Below are 14,889 nucleotides of genomic sequence, written 5' to 3'. Positions count from 1 at the left end.
AATATTTGAACCCCAGGGTAGCAACCTGAACAGGGCAGTCTTGCGGCAGGAGGGGGGCTTCCCCGGAGAGGACGTAGACGCACGATTTGGCCCAGTTGATAACCAGGCCGGAGTTGCGGCCAAAGGAAGTCAACACGTCCACCAATACCATTAGTGACTGTCGGGGGGAAGTGAGATATAAAAGGATGTCGTCCGCGTAAAGGGAGACACGGTCTTCGAATTCCGGCGTCCATCTAATGCCTCGCAACGACGGCTCCCAACGCAGCCAGGCGGCGAGAGGCTCCAAAGAAAGCGCAAAGAGAAGGGGTGATAGCGGACATCCCTGTCGCGTACCCCTCCCCAGTGCGAAGGGAGCCGACACCCTACCATTCACCACCACCTGAGCCAGTGGGTCAGCGTATAACAATTTTACCCAACCAATAAACTCAGGGCCGCATCCAAATTTCGCCAAAACGGCCCAAATATATGGCCACTCCAAAGTGTCGAACGCCATAGTAGCATCTAGAGATGCCAAGATGGCCGGCTCCCGTATAAACTCGGCTCTAGCCAGCACACCGTGTAACCGCCTCAAATTTAGGGCGGTATTCCGATGGGGTATAAAACCGGACTGATCCTGATGAATCAAGTCGCCCGCGACCCGAACCAGTCGGTTAGCCAACACCTTAGCCAGAATTTTGGGTTCTGCGTTCAACAGCGAAATGGGCCTATAGGAGGCGCAGCGATCTCGCGGCTTCCCATCTTTGTGTATCACCACTATGGTGGCGAGGCGTTGGTCAGGGGGAAGGAAGCCCGCCGCACGTGCCGCCGAAAACATGTCACGAAGATACGGCGCTATCTTATCAGGACGTAATTTATATAGTTCAATGGGAAGACCATTAGGACCACCCGCCTTACCAGACGCGATCGAGCGAATGGCCAAAGCAATCTCATCCGACGACAACTTCGCCTCCATCAATGTTGCATCCGCCTCCGATAAGGTTGGCAGTGCGATGTCTCGAAGCAACAGATGAGAATCCTCCTCCGAACGCACGGAAACCGGACAGTATACCCCGCGGAAGTGATCCGCGAAGCAGTCAACAATCTCAACAGGGTCAGTCACACGAACTCCATCCATTCTCTCCACAACGGGCACCACCCTGCTCGCTCTCTCCTTCTTATCCAACCAAGCAATCAACTTCCCGGCCTTATCCCCCACGTCATACAGACGCCCTTGCTGTTCTCTATACATCCCTTTAGCAGCTTCCGTGACTAGCGCTCTATAATCTGACTGTTTGAGGCTGAGAACATGCAATTTCTCATCAGTAACTCAACGCTCCAAGTCCTCCTCCATTTCAGCTATTTCAGTCTCCAGGCGAACCACCTCAGCTCTCTCGCACCTCTTAGTATGGGAGATAAGAGACAAGGCCTGCCCCCTGACCACCACCTTATAAGCCTCCCATAGGGAGACGGCCGACGACACCGACCCCACATTATCAGTGAAGTAGTGATCAGTGGACTTGACCAACTCTGCGCGGATCTTAGGGTTACGAAGATACCATGGGCCAATAGGTGCCACTCTTCCCTCTGTGCCAGGGTCAACCCTCAGTTGCAACCATATAGGGGAATGGTCAGAAATACCTCTGGCTACGTGACGCACCTCCCCAATCATCCCCGCTTGGGTCGCCGGCATGAGCATATAGTCGAGTCTCGAGAGACTCCCATGGGCCCCCGAGTGAAAGGTATACTGCGCTTGTCCCGGGTGCATCATTCTCCAGCAATCTACCAGTCCCAAAGTGTCTCCCCAACCAGGCCTGAGCCCTAGGGAGATCCCTGGGGGGGTGACGGTCCTCCAATCCAGAGACCACGGCATTAAAGTCTCCACCCAGCACCAAAACCCCCCCAGGAAGCCCCAGAACCAAACGCCCCAAGTCAGCAAATGTAGTCGTCTGCAACCCCGGGGGCACATACACAGCCACCAGTGAGATGGTTCTACCCTCCCATCTTCCCACCAGTGCCACATATCGCCCCCTATCATCGTGAAGCACCTCGTCCACTGCCAGTGGGAGGGAGGTCCTAACTAAGATGCCCACTCCCCTAGAGCCAGAAGTGAAGCCAGAGTGAGCGGCCAGGCGATAGCCCCTCCTATTTAGGGCCTGGAAGGAGTTCCCAACCAAATGTGTCTCCTGCAGGAAAACGATGTCGGGCAAGAGCCGCTTCAAGAACTGTAACACCACCCCGCGCTTGATCCTGTCCCCCAGACCATTCACATTCCACGAAAGGATTCGCAATCCCCCATCCCACTCCTGCACATGAATCCCACATCCCGGAGAGCACAACCCAGAGAAATCAGCAAACAACTTCACATTGCCCTGCGAAACGAAAAAACAACAACCATCCCCAACAACCCCCCTCCCCCACAGACCCAAAACCACAACTCCCCCCTCCCTGCACCCCTGCTTAAGCCCGAACAGCCCCCCCAACTTGCAGTGTGCCTGTCGCCCTAACATTTACCACAAAAGAACCCCAGAAGGAGGAAAGGACCCCAAAAAGCTCCCCGCAACCCCCAGACATTTGAAGGGCATGATGTGCCGGATTAGAGTGTAATTGAGCCAAGGTGCAATGAATAGTCAATCTAGTCCATCGCCAGGGACCAAGTTCTAGTCCTGCTCCACCACATCCCGTCCGCTCTCCTCCGCCCGATCGTCTCGATCCTGTCCCCGCGGTAGGGCATCCAACCAGTCACCAACCGCCTCCGGTCGGTCAAAAAAGTGGGAACGACCCTGGAACTCAACCCGCAACCTCGCAGGGAATAACATCGCGTATTTCAGCTCCATGTCCCTCAGGTGCCGCTTGACACCCAAAAATCCCAGCCGCTGTTTCTGGACCGCTTGCGTGAAGTCCGGATAAAAGCTGACATTGGAGTTCTCAAACTTCAGCGGCCCAGCCACCCGCGACGCCTGAAGGATAGCATCTCTATCCCGAAAGTTAAAAAGTCGAGCGATTATAGGCCGCGGGGGGGCACCCACTTTGGGCGCACCACCCGGAATCCTGTGGGCCCGCTCCACCGCAAAGAACTTGCTCAATCCCTTGGGCGCGAGACGGTTGATCACCAGATCCTCCACAAAAAGATCCGCAGCAGATTCCTCCGATCTTTCCGGCACTCCGATGATACGGACATTGTTCCGTCTAGCCCTGCTTTCCGAATCCTCAAGTCGACGATCAGTCTGGTCACTGGCTAGCCGCAACCGACGGACCTCCGTCTGCAGGGCGGCCACGTCCACAGTTAGGCTCGACGCCGCATGTGACAAGGAGTCGACCCGCTCGTTGGTTTTGGACAGATCTGCCCTGACCAAATTAACATCGATCAGTACCGCGTCCAACTTATGTGCCAGGGTATCAAATCGCTGACCCACAGCAGCCTTCATCTCCTCAAATGCGCCCATAACGTCCTGCAGGGTAAACTCCGACGCCGGGCCCGCCAGCTCTTTAGACCGCTCAGGCGATTTATGCAGGCCAGCGGGGGATCCCTTTAGCTGCGCGTAATGGTCCATGTTGTTGGCCTGAGCATAGGATCCCCTCCGGGTTGACTTAGATTTCGACTTGTCCCCTTCGAGTCTCGCCGCCATCGTCCGGAGGCACCCGCCAGCGCCAGGGACAGGGACCCGTTGGCTAAGTTAAGCGGACACTGCGATCGCAGGCAGGACGTCCGTGGATAGTCCGAAGATCGGGCCAGACACTCCGTTGTCCGCGCTCCTCTGAAACACCAGGGTCCCTCAGCCGATCTCAAACAGCAGACTTGAAAACGAAAGTGAAAGTGCGGGGTACGGGGCAGGTCAAGCCCTGCATGCCGCTGTTGTTCACTTCGTACCCGGGCACCTCACCAACTCGAGACCGGGACCTAGGCACCAGCAGGCCGCAAACTTCGGAGGGCAACCATTCGGGTTCCCGGCATCCGATCAGAATTCGGAAAACGGGTGGCACCTCAGCGCGAATGCATCAGCAAAAGCCCGTCAAATTTACCAGGATTTAGTCAGGATAGACGTGGGAGGTTGCGGAGGCCCTCGAGAGCCTTAAGCCTATGCGGCCATCTTGGTTGCGCGCTAGGCTCCTCCCCCCCGGCTTCATTATTGGTGTTCACAGGTGTACGCTGTAGCTCGTCCGCGCCTGTCCTGGCTCACTTTCAAGAGTATAAGGGGCTCTTCTCGACGGCTGAGAGTCGGGGCTGGGTCCCAGATGGTATCCTGCCAAAAAGGCGGTTACTCTATAGTGCAGTCTCCCGCTGCATGCTTGTCAGCTAGTTTCTCGGTCATGTTATGCGTAAGGCTTGGAATGTATATATTTTAGGTAAAATAGTAAATTTAATCGCAGCAATTGACTCCATTAACGAAATCTGGAGGTGCTGCCACATCAATAGTTCTGCTTTCACCTGCCTAATGAGACAGTTTTAGTTAACCTAAGCTGTTGTGACCGTAATGGAAGTAAGCTGTACTCGAAGTATGGGAGGGAGGCTGGGCCCCAAGTGATCGGATATTGATCCCTCAGCTGATCTTGATGTGTCTTAGATACTGTAAGTTGAATTATTTGGGATTTGGAAAGGTTGACCTTAAACCCCGAGATGTCCCCAAAATGCTACAATTCCGTATTAAGGCAGAGAGTGAAGTCATAGGGTCTGTCAAGGCCACCAACACGTTGTCCGCCTATAGACTAATGGGGTGGGTGTTCCCCCTGAATTGCAACCCAGTAATGAGGGGGTACGCTTGAATGCACTGTGTTAGGGGTTACATGTATTAAGCAAATAGGAGCAGGGACATAGGACAGCCCTGCCATGTCCCCGATGTATAGGGAGTGTGGATGAAAGTCTTATTTAATTGAAGCATGAAGCCGTCTTGTCCTGGAGATTAAGTGGTTTTAAGTGTGCTATAGCTAAAATAACATCAGTAACCTCAATAGGTTTCTCCAGAGCATGTCTACATTTGCATGAGTTTTGTTACCTGCGCCCCTTCCAGATATGATATCACCAGAACCAGAGTCTTAGTGAAAGCTGAAATTCCTCTTGTCAGACAAACCGCTCGCTCGCTATGCTGAAGTATGCCAAACATTTTACGCCTCACCACTTTCAAATGTCACCGTCCGCCACTGCTCCACACTGGTTAAAAAGACGTGGTAGCTCAACTTTACTACTGTTGGCGGCTCAGAGGGAAAAGGTCATCAATAACAAGCATTGGCATAGCCAATGGGTCTCGCCTTTGGGACCTTATTAGTGTTTGGCCATGCAACAGTTGCATAACTAAACACTTATAAGGTCCCAAAAGCGAGACCTATTGGCTATGCCAATGCTTGTTTTAACTGCTGCAATCTATTGAAGCCTCTCGGAGAACATCAAAGCGGCCGTGCGGCGGCGAAAGTGATCGCGATCAAACATCAAAGCGGCCGTGCAGCGGCGAAAGTGTAAGTAATCGCGGTAAAGCGCGACGCGCGCGCCCGCGCACATGCACTGTAACTCTAGGCTGGCCTGGTAGCACTTGGAGCCCTCACAAAATGTCTCGCCTGACCCAGCGCATATGCGCTGGGTCAGGCGAGACCTAGAAAGGGGAGTGGGACCTCAACTCCTCTTTGTTCCTACCTCATCCACCACCAATTAGGAGTTACCCAATGTCACAGAATGGTTTAACATGATTTCAGTATGGAAGAATCCCAAGTCCTTGAGGACCATCAAAGGCCGAGTTGTTACAGGTTGGCATCAGGATATTGAGCTTTTGCCGACTGCTGGACAGTGGAGAGGAGTGTAACTTTCAATACATGACATCATGACATTATAACACACCAGGCTTTATCCTCCGCCAGGGCTGATTAATTTCAAGGTTTTTTTTGAAGAACTGGACTCCCAGCTGGCCTGATCTGCTCAATTTGTTTTGTACTTTGTGACTTCAACCAGTGGGTGAAAGGCACAATCATATGAACCACTAAAACATGTTTTGCAAAATTGAACTCCTCCATGGGGGAGGAGCAGGGGGGTGAGCCCCGTGAAAACAACTACTGAGGAAGGAGAAACTAGTGAGAAGAATCACTGGAGTCAGGTTTATCTGTAGGAACCAAAGTTAACAAGCATTGATAATGCAACAGGTCTCGCCTTTCATTAAGTTAAAGCCATTTGCTTTGCTATACATACCATTAGGAAAGCAAATGGCTTTAACTTAATCAAAGGCGAGACCTATTGCATTTTCAATGCTTGTTTTTATTATCGTTGTGCAGCGTTGGCAGATTCACTGTGAGGGCCAGGGCTCATGTTTGGGTGGTGTGGTGAGCTGGTGTAGGCCACGCGTGCAGGGCACTCGCTCCAATGACCACAGGTACGCGGTGTACTGCTTAACCGGAAAGACCCCGAGCGGTCTTCCGTAACTTTATTTATATCCCCGAGGCGAGCCCGCCTCGAGGGGTGGGGGATGTATGTATCGTGTACTACATTGTATTGTAGAGGCCGAGTGGCTCTCTACATCCCTCCAACATTTTAGATAATGCCAAATCATCAGTGTTCTCCGCTTAAGGCGAGGGGCACATAAAGTCTCTGAGTCTTTGGCTCGGAGCCGGGTTACCTCGCAAACGGGAGCCTGCTCCTCTGCTGGAGCTACCTCTGTCCTCCAGGCTCCGGGAGACGGGTTCTTCTCTATAGGCTTGGCTTTCCTGGTGACTGCCTGCGTTTTGCTCTGGTTCGCCCTGTTGTCCGCCTTCACTTCTCCTTGGAGATCCCCTCTCCAGTGCGGGCGACCAGTCTGGGGAATCGCCGCACTCCGTTCCTATTTCTTCGCTGTCCTGTTCTCCTGCTAGTTACCCCTGAACCTTCTTGAAATACGAGGCATTCCTCGTCACTCTCACATTTCCTCTTCCTGCCGTGATCATAGTTCCTTTTGTTGCTAGCACTTTCCACACCTCTGGTTCGAAGGGTGTACGGAATTTCCATCCAGGGTGTCGATCTTTTACTACCACCCTGTCTCCCGCTACTAGGTGATGTTCTCGAGCTCTCCGATATTCACTGGCCTTGTTGTTCGTCTTCTCCCTTCGATCTTGCACTGCCTCATCATCGTGTGCTGGTGGGCTCCAGGACGGGTCGGTCGGTATCCCGTCTCGCGGGGCTTCTTTGAAGAGGAGATGGGCTGGGGCGCATTTCGTTGTGCAGTGAGGCGTGTGTCGATAGGCGTCAAGAAACTTGGTCAAGGCTATCTCCACATCTTGTCCTTGTTCTACGGCAATACGCAGGGCTCTATTCAGAGTGCGCATCAGCCTCTCAACGTTCCCATTCGCCTGCGGCCACAGAGGAGTTATCCGCCTGTGTTTGATCGCTCGCTTCGCCAAGTATTCTCTGAATTCTTGGCCTTGGAAAGGCGGCCCATTGTCAGATCGGATTTCTTTGGGGTTCCCTAGCATGGCGAATGTCTTTTCCAGAGCCATCCGTATGTGTTGGAACGACGTGGACTCCACTATCTCCACCACAGGGAACTTCGTGTAGGCATCCACAAGTACTAGCATTTGTCGCCCATCCGGAAAACTGCCAAAATCCACACTCACATTGGACCATGGGTGATGACACGGTTCTTCGGTGAGGACCGGCGCTGATGGTGTGTCACCCCCTGTGATCGTGCACGCTCGGCATCGCCGTACTAGCTCTTCTACTCTTGTGTCCATGGTCGGAAACCAGATTTTGTTCCTGAGTCGTGCCTTGGTCTTCGCCATGCCCTGATGGCCTTCGTGTGCCAGTTGCGGGAAACGGCCTTGCAGTGTTTTTCGGACCGGTCCTTGCGTCTACAACAAGTTCAGTCGGCCTCCCGGGGCGGAAGTATGCCATGACAGTGTTGTCTTGCAATGCCGCCTTGATCTTCGCAGATGCTGCGTTGGCTTCCACCGTCCATAGCCAGGGCTGGTCATTGCATGTTAGGATGTGAAGGGGTTCAGACAGGGCGGCTAGGTTCGGGATGAACCTATCGCAGTACGTTGCCATCCCGAGGAAGCTCCTCACTTCGGTGGGTGACTTGGGGATGCTTGCCGACCGCAGGGCAAGCGCCTTCTTCGGATCTACTTTGAGGCCTTCTCGCATGAACGTATAGCCAAAGAAGTCGATAGACTCTCGGTAGAACACGCACTTCTCCTTGTGTAGTGTTAGGACATGGTCTCTGAGCCGTTGGAGTGTTGCTCTCAACTGGGCATGATGGTCTTCGAGTGTACACGAGAATACCAGGATATCATCGCTCAGATTGATTACTCCTGTCAGGCCTGACAGTGTTTCCTTAATGGCGTTCTGAAATACCTCCGCCGCCGAAGATACTCCAAAACTGAGTCGCTTGTACCTTCTGAGGCCCACATGTGTAGCGAAGGTCGTAATGTATCTGCTGTTTGGTTCTAGCTCCAGCTGGTGGTATCCCGCGTTAAGGTCCAATTTTGAAAACCATTTAGCGCCGTTAAGGTCCGCTACGATGTCGTCCATGGTTGGTGTTACATGGCGTTCTCTCTTGACAGCAGCGTTGGGTAGCCTCATATCGACGCACAGTCGAATCGCTCCCGGTTGCTTTGGCTTAGGAGCGACCACTAGCGGAGACACCCAGGGTGTGGGACCAGTGACCTTTTCGATGACTTCCAGCGCTTCGAGCTTTGCCAACTCCGCTTTAACCTGGGGCCTCAAGTTGTACGGTACCCTTCGGTGACGCAGGGCTACCGGTTTGACCGTGGGGTCTATGTGGAGCCAAAACTGTTTTCCCTTCAACTTTCCTAGCCCTGTGAAAAGTTCGGGAAACTCCTGCATGATGTCCTCGGTGTGTGCTTCCTATACTTCGTTCATGAAAAACACAAGCCCCAAGTCCTCAGCTGTGTGGCAGCTCAGGAGGGGGCCCTTCCTTCCTTCCGTTACATGGAACCTGGCCGTGGTGGCGAGAGGACCGATGATGACCGTAGTCTCAAAGGTACCTCTTAAGGGAAGGGGGTCGACTCCTCCATATGCGTATATTCTTGCTTTGGTCGGTAGCAGAGAGGGTCGGTGCGTCAGTGCTTCGAACTGTTGGGAGTCCATGACGTTCACCGTTTCCCCGGTGTCTATGAGTGCTTGGAGATCGGTACCCAATATCCTGACTGAGCACATGGGCGGCGGCCTGCGCCGGCTTCCCGATTGTCCAACGAAGGAGACATAGTATACCTCGTCGTCTTCGTCTTCCAGGTCGAGATTCTGGTGGTGCGTTGCATCCCCTTTCGAGTCGTCCGGGTCAGCTATTGACAGTTGCCGGACTCTTTGTGTGAACCCTCTCGGTCTTCTTGGGGCAAACCGTGGTTGACCACTGCGGCACACCTTGGCGTAGTGATTCAATTTTCTGCACCGGGAACACACTCGCCCCTTTGCTCCGCACGTGGCTGTGGGAGGATGATCTTCTCCGCAATTCCCGCAGGGTCCTCCAGGTGGCGGTCTTGCCCTGACTGGTGCGGACGTTGGTCGCCTTCGGATCACGACGACGCGTTCCTCTTTGACCTGAGGAGGCCATGTGTTGCTTTGCGCCGGAGGGGGTTTGTGGAGAGCTGCGGCCATCTCTTCCGCCCTGACATCAGAAAGTTCATGTGACCTGGCTAGTACTAGGATCTGGTCTAGCGTGATGCCGGGCTGACGCAGTATGAGCTTCCTGAGCAGTGTTGATTTGCAGCCCAGCATTATCTGGCTTCTGATCTCCTCTCTCTGGTCGGTGAATCCGCATGTGGCCGCGAGCTTCCGCAGGCGCGCATGAAACATGTCGACTGACTCATCCTCTAATTGTAAGGAGCGTCGAAATTTGAATTTCTAAAAGTCCGGGTTGAGTTGCGGGTCGAAATGTTGATTGAGAGCCGCAACTGCAGCGTTGTAATCAGCCTGTGTTTGGGAGAGTCTCGAATAGATCATAAATCTCTGGTCCCCCATAGAAGATTAGCAGGGAGCGCTTCACCGTGCCGTCCGTTTCACGGGTCCCCGTGAAATAGTTGTTGAGCTGGCCTACCCACGCTCGCCATCGGGGGGCCACGGTGGCTGGATCCGCCATTTCGCTGAAAGGCGGAAGTGGGTTGACCGTCGTGTGATTCGGTCGCGGTTCGTTTGCCCTTCCCCCTCCTCCTTGGGCCGCAGGGGGGCCCGGCGGGGCGTTGGTGCCTGCTTGTGGCGGGATGCTCATGGTTAGTGGCCGGACACTCTGGTGCGCTGAGGACTACACCCGTGAGGATCGGCGGGGCTGGGAGCGCAAGTGGCTCACGTGCGTGGGAGCAGTGACAGACGGCCTGGTGCGCGCAATCGGCGTACTCACTCCGACATAGGACGTCCCAAATCCCTTAAGCAGTCTGCTCCAGGCAGCAGGCAGGAAGAAGGTGGCACACTCACATCACAGCTGGTGAAGTCCAGCAAACCGAATGTATCCCACCGTAGACCAAGGGGATCTTGCTGTTGCCAATGCTTGGTGGATAGAGGAGCTGCTCATGTGCGCTAAAACGTATTAGCTGCCGGTCAGGTTCGTCCTCTCAGTGCGCAGGGACACGATGCCCCCGCTCCGCTGACACCGGCGGGCGCTCCGGCAGCCACGTGGGGAGAGGCAGGCTCCTGCAGGTGAGGGTGCTGGGCTCAACCAGTGGCAGCCGGCGGTGCCGACACAGCGCGCACGGCGCTCTCCGAGGGATCCCGGTGAGGACGCGCCCTGCCCCTGGAGCGTGTCTCCGGTGGAGAGGGAGACACGCGGGCAGGTGCGGGGAAGCCGGTCAGCTGGGGCGCTTCTGCCGGGAAGCCGTCGGTCGCTGGAGGAACGCCGGCAACGGTGGAGCGTCGTGGGTGGGCTCCGCTAACGCCGCGGCAAACAGCGACAGATCGCTGAGGGCACGCTGCGGGACTTCCGGCCTCGTCGCCAGTGTGGTGACCTGGTGTAGGCCACGCGTGCAGGGCACTCGCTCCAATGACCACAGGTACGCGGTGTACTGCTTAACCGGAAAGACCCCGAGCGGTCTTCCGTAACTTTATTTATATCCCCGAGGCGAGCCCGCCTCGAGGGGTGGGGGATGTATGTATTGTGTACTACATTGTATTGTAGAGGCCGAGTGGCTCTCTACAGGTGGGCCAGGCACATGTTTGGGTGGGCCTGGCCCACCCGGCCCACTGCCTAGGACTGGGCCTGCAGGTGTGAAGGAGCTGCTTTCCGCACACAATTTTGCCGCACGGCAGGATGTCCGCTCCCCTCAGCTCCGACCAGAGTGGTCTACAGTCCAGCCGCGCAACGCCCGATTTGAAGATGGCGCCTCGGGGAGCAGCCGCGTCCAGCCCTGGTCCTTGGCAGTCCTGGGGCCGCTATATTTGATCCCCGGCTCCGCTCCTCATTCTCGGCGGTCCAGCGCGCCCACCGGGGGCAGGCACAGGTCTCGGCGTTAGCCCGGACCACGTCCACCGGGCTACGCGCACGGCTCACACTCCCTCCATTCGCGGCACAGGCCTTGCCGCCCCTAGTCCTCGATGCGACAAAGTGAGTAAGAGTGTCTGACCTGCAAATATGTAGCCGTATCGTGCTCCGGGGCCCAAGCGACTTCTATGGTGTCTGTTTCAGGATATCTGATCACCCGTAGCCAGCAGGATTATTGAGGATGTTTTACGGGCTATGGAAGCCGAGCTAAAATGCGTCGTCCATGATGAACAGCTTGGCCGCGCCCGCCTGCATTACTATCTTTAAAACATTTTTTTAAAGGTTATTACAGAGGAACAGTATCATTCATTCCACATCATATCGGAAAAGACACATATCAAATAAATTGCTCTCCCCAGAGAAATTCATCTGTAGATCATAAATCACGACCTAAAGAAAGAAAAAGGGAATTCAATACTCCCGACAAGCCTTCCTCAGCACATGCTCAATTCATGCAAAATCTCAAACATGTTTAAAAACCCATTAATTAAAGCATGCTCCCACCTCCCCTGCCACCCTCATTCTAGTCTCCCCCAAGTGTCTATGCATACTTATCATGCCCAATCCTAAAGGAGGCCCTCAACCCGACTATCACCTCCTTAACCTCTGCTGAAAGTGCTTGTGCCTACCCTCTTTCCTTCTAAGCCTTTGCTTAGTCTCCACTCTCCAAAACTTTACTAGCCCAGCATCTCAGCTTTCTATGGTATGCAACCGAGTTTCCCATTGACTAACTTTCTTCATTTTAAACACCCATTGCTCAAAGCTGCGCCCAACGGAAGGCTTCCAGTGGGTCATAATTAGGGACCACGCAATCATCATTCCAATAAAAAAGAAATTCCGGATTTTCAAAGTTTTGTCAAAGTGCCAGTCCACCAAACATAGGGAGGCTACTCTGGGCAAGCAATAAACATTCTCTTGGATGATCCTGTACGCTGCATCCATTCAATTCTTGCCGCTTCAACAAACCACGTAGGGTCTGGGCTTAGTGTCTAGAATCTAAGAGAAAGATAGACTCCATCTCCACTGAACAGATCCTTTACCATCCTCTTAGAGGATTCAACGTCAGTCTCATTAATGTTACCTAGTATCGATCTCGTACACAAAAAAAAATGGTGCTGACTGGTACGTTTTTTACCCAAAAAATAGCATCTGTGGAGACTTGAGACCAGGGCCCACAAAAAAGTCCCTGATCTTCGTTATATTTGGATCAGACCATTTACACATAATTTCTTTAGATAAGCCAGGCAACAGAAAGCTACACAAGCCTAACGGCATTTCAGCATTAAACTGCGTTTCCCTTGACTTTAAAAAATCTTCTACCTAAGTGTCACAAAAAGAGGTAGCGTTGTATCTCCCTTTTTTTGGACTCTTGGGGGTTTTCACAAAACAAGATGAATCTTTGATATTCAGGACTTTCAGGATTTGGAAAATAACTGAATTATCAAAACTAGACAACTTCACTAAAGATGCCAGATCAAATGCCCTAAATCTGTGAGTCCCATCCCCCCCTTTATCTTGGGTAATTGTAAAATACTCAATTTAACTTGGGGGCTTTTCTGGTTCCACACAAATGAGCATAGCATCTGATCTAATTTGCCGTTCTAATTTATATGAAACGGCAAAGAAAAGAAACAAAAACAGAGAGAAATACCTTTATTTGAAAGTGAAAACTGCCTCCAAATTTCCGGAAGATTATCCACGCTCCTTAGAACTGGGTTGTAATTATCAAAAAAAAATTCTCCTCGGCTTTCAGAGAAATATATACCTAAATATTGCTTCGGACCAAATCTATAATTCCTTTTCAAAAGAGGCGGGAAAACTTCGAGGAGACATTGAAAAGAAAGCATTCTGTCTTGCCATCATTTATCTTATAACCTCCCAACATTGTAAAGCTCTTAATTATTTGCAGGGCTTTATTATGTTATCCAGCCTGGGTGTTAAATATAGTGCCACATCCTCTGATTATAAATTAACTATAGAAGCCCCTGAACCGGATGTTAAAACCTGTCTGCTTTGGCACAGGGCTTAGGCCAATTGTTCAATACACAGAGCAAAAAATGATGGGAATAGATGACACCGCTGTCGCGTGCCCCTCTTCATCACGATTTCCCCTGCCTGTGCATTGTTAATAATCAATGGAACCCTTGCTCCCTGGTATAAGGTCTGAAATGACTCCGTGAGTTACCATGGTAACAGAAATGTGCCCATAATATAACATAAACACTTCCAACACAAGAGGTCAAATGTCTTCTCTGCGTCCAATAAGATAATGGCCAAATGAATACAGTCTGTTAAGACCAAGTCAATGAAATCAGCCATAAACTGAGCGCTTGTAAACACACTACGGCCTCTAATAAACCGTGTTTGATCCGAAGTGATCAGAGAAGGGGCCACAAAACCAATCTGATTAGCAAGAATTTAGCGTCTAGTTAACAGGCGGTAGTCCATAAAATTATTGGTCTATAAGACCTCTGGTCAGTTGCAGGTTTCCCTTTTTTAGTGATGTTGATAAAGAACTCTCTGAGAAAACAGTCAGGTATCCGTCCACCTGCTAAGAGACAATTAAACAGTGTAGTCAGTGGTCCTGAAAGACTTGCTAAAAAGCCTTTCAGAACTCTGGGCGCAGACCATCTTACCCTGGAGACTTCCCATTGCCCAACTGTTCTATTTCCTCCTGAATCTCCTGTCTGTAATTGGATTAATTATTTTTGCGGAGGCTTCGGGCGTCAGACAGAGCAAATCCAAACCTGCCAAAAATCCTCTATTTGCTGCTCTGTGGCCCCCTTGTCTGTTCCAATCTTATCAGGGTAGAGTAATATTGGTCAAATATGTGCCTGATATCCTCAGCCTTATCTGTAAACTAATTCATGTTCGGATCTCTAAACTGCAAAATTAAGTTGCGTTTTTTGTTCTCCTTGGCTCGCCAGGCAAAACACTGGCCTACATATTTTACTTCCTTATATACTTGACGCTGAAAAGTCTGCTTGTTTATTAACTCTTTTTGGAGATAAAAATTTCTGATCCTCTCCTTTATTCTCTAGTATCAGTCTCTCAGAAAAGTATTTGAACTGTCAGAGAGTGCAGCTTGATACATTCTGACAGGTTATTTTTGGAGACAGTGAATTATTGATCTGTTCCTTTTAACTCTAAATGCTCCCAGGGAGATAAAGACCATCTAATAGTACATTTGAATGGTCCCCAGACTACTGATGGTTCTGCTGAAAATTAATTTACTAGTAAAATGTTTTGATTTTCCGTGTTCATCCAATTCAGACTCTCAGGCTTTAAGAGGATGGGCCTGTCCATGACCATCTAGGCACATTTGTCTGCAGAGGAATTTAACTGTCATTTACTACGGCTTGGTAGACTGAAAGGCCACCAGTATGGTGGGATATACCTATAGTAGACAGAAAAAATTACTCTGAAAACAAAATCAATCCTAAAAGCGGAGTGGAAATGACTACAAAATCCTTGC

Source organism: Triturus cristatus, chromosome 1_2 (assembly GCF_964204655.1).
Source record: "Triturus cristatus chromosome 1_2, aTriCri1.1, whole genome shotgun sequence".
Lineage (NCBI taxonomy): Eukaryota > Metazoa > Chordata > Amphibia > Caudata > Salamandridae > Triturus > Triturus cristatus.
The sequence above is the reverse complement of the archived record's forward strand: the minus strand, read 5'-3'. Positions refer to the sequence as shown.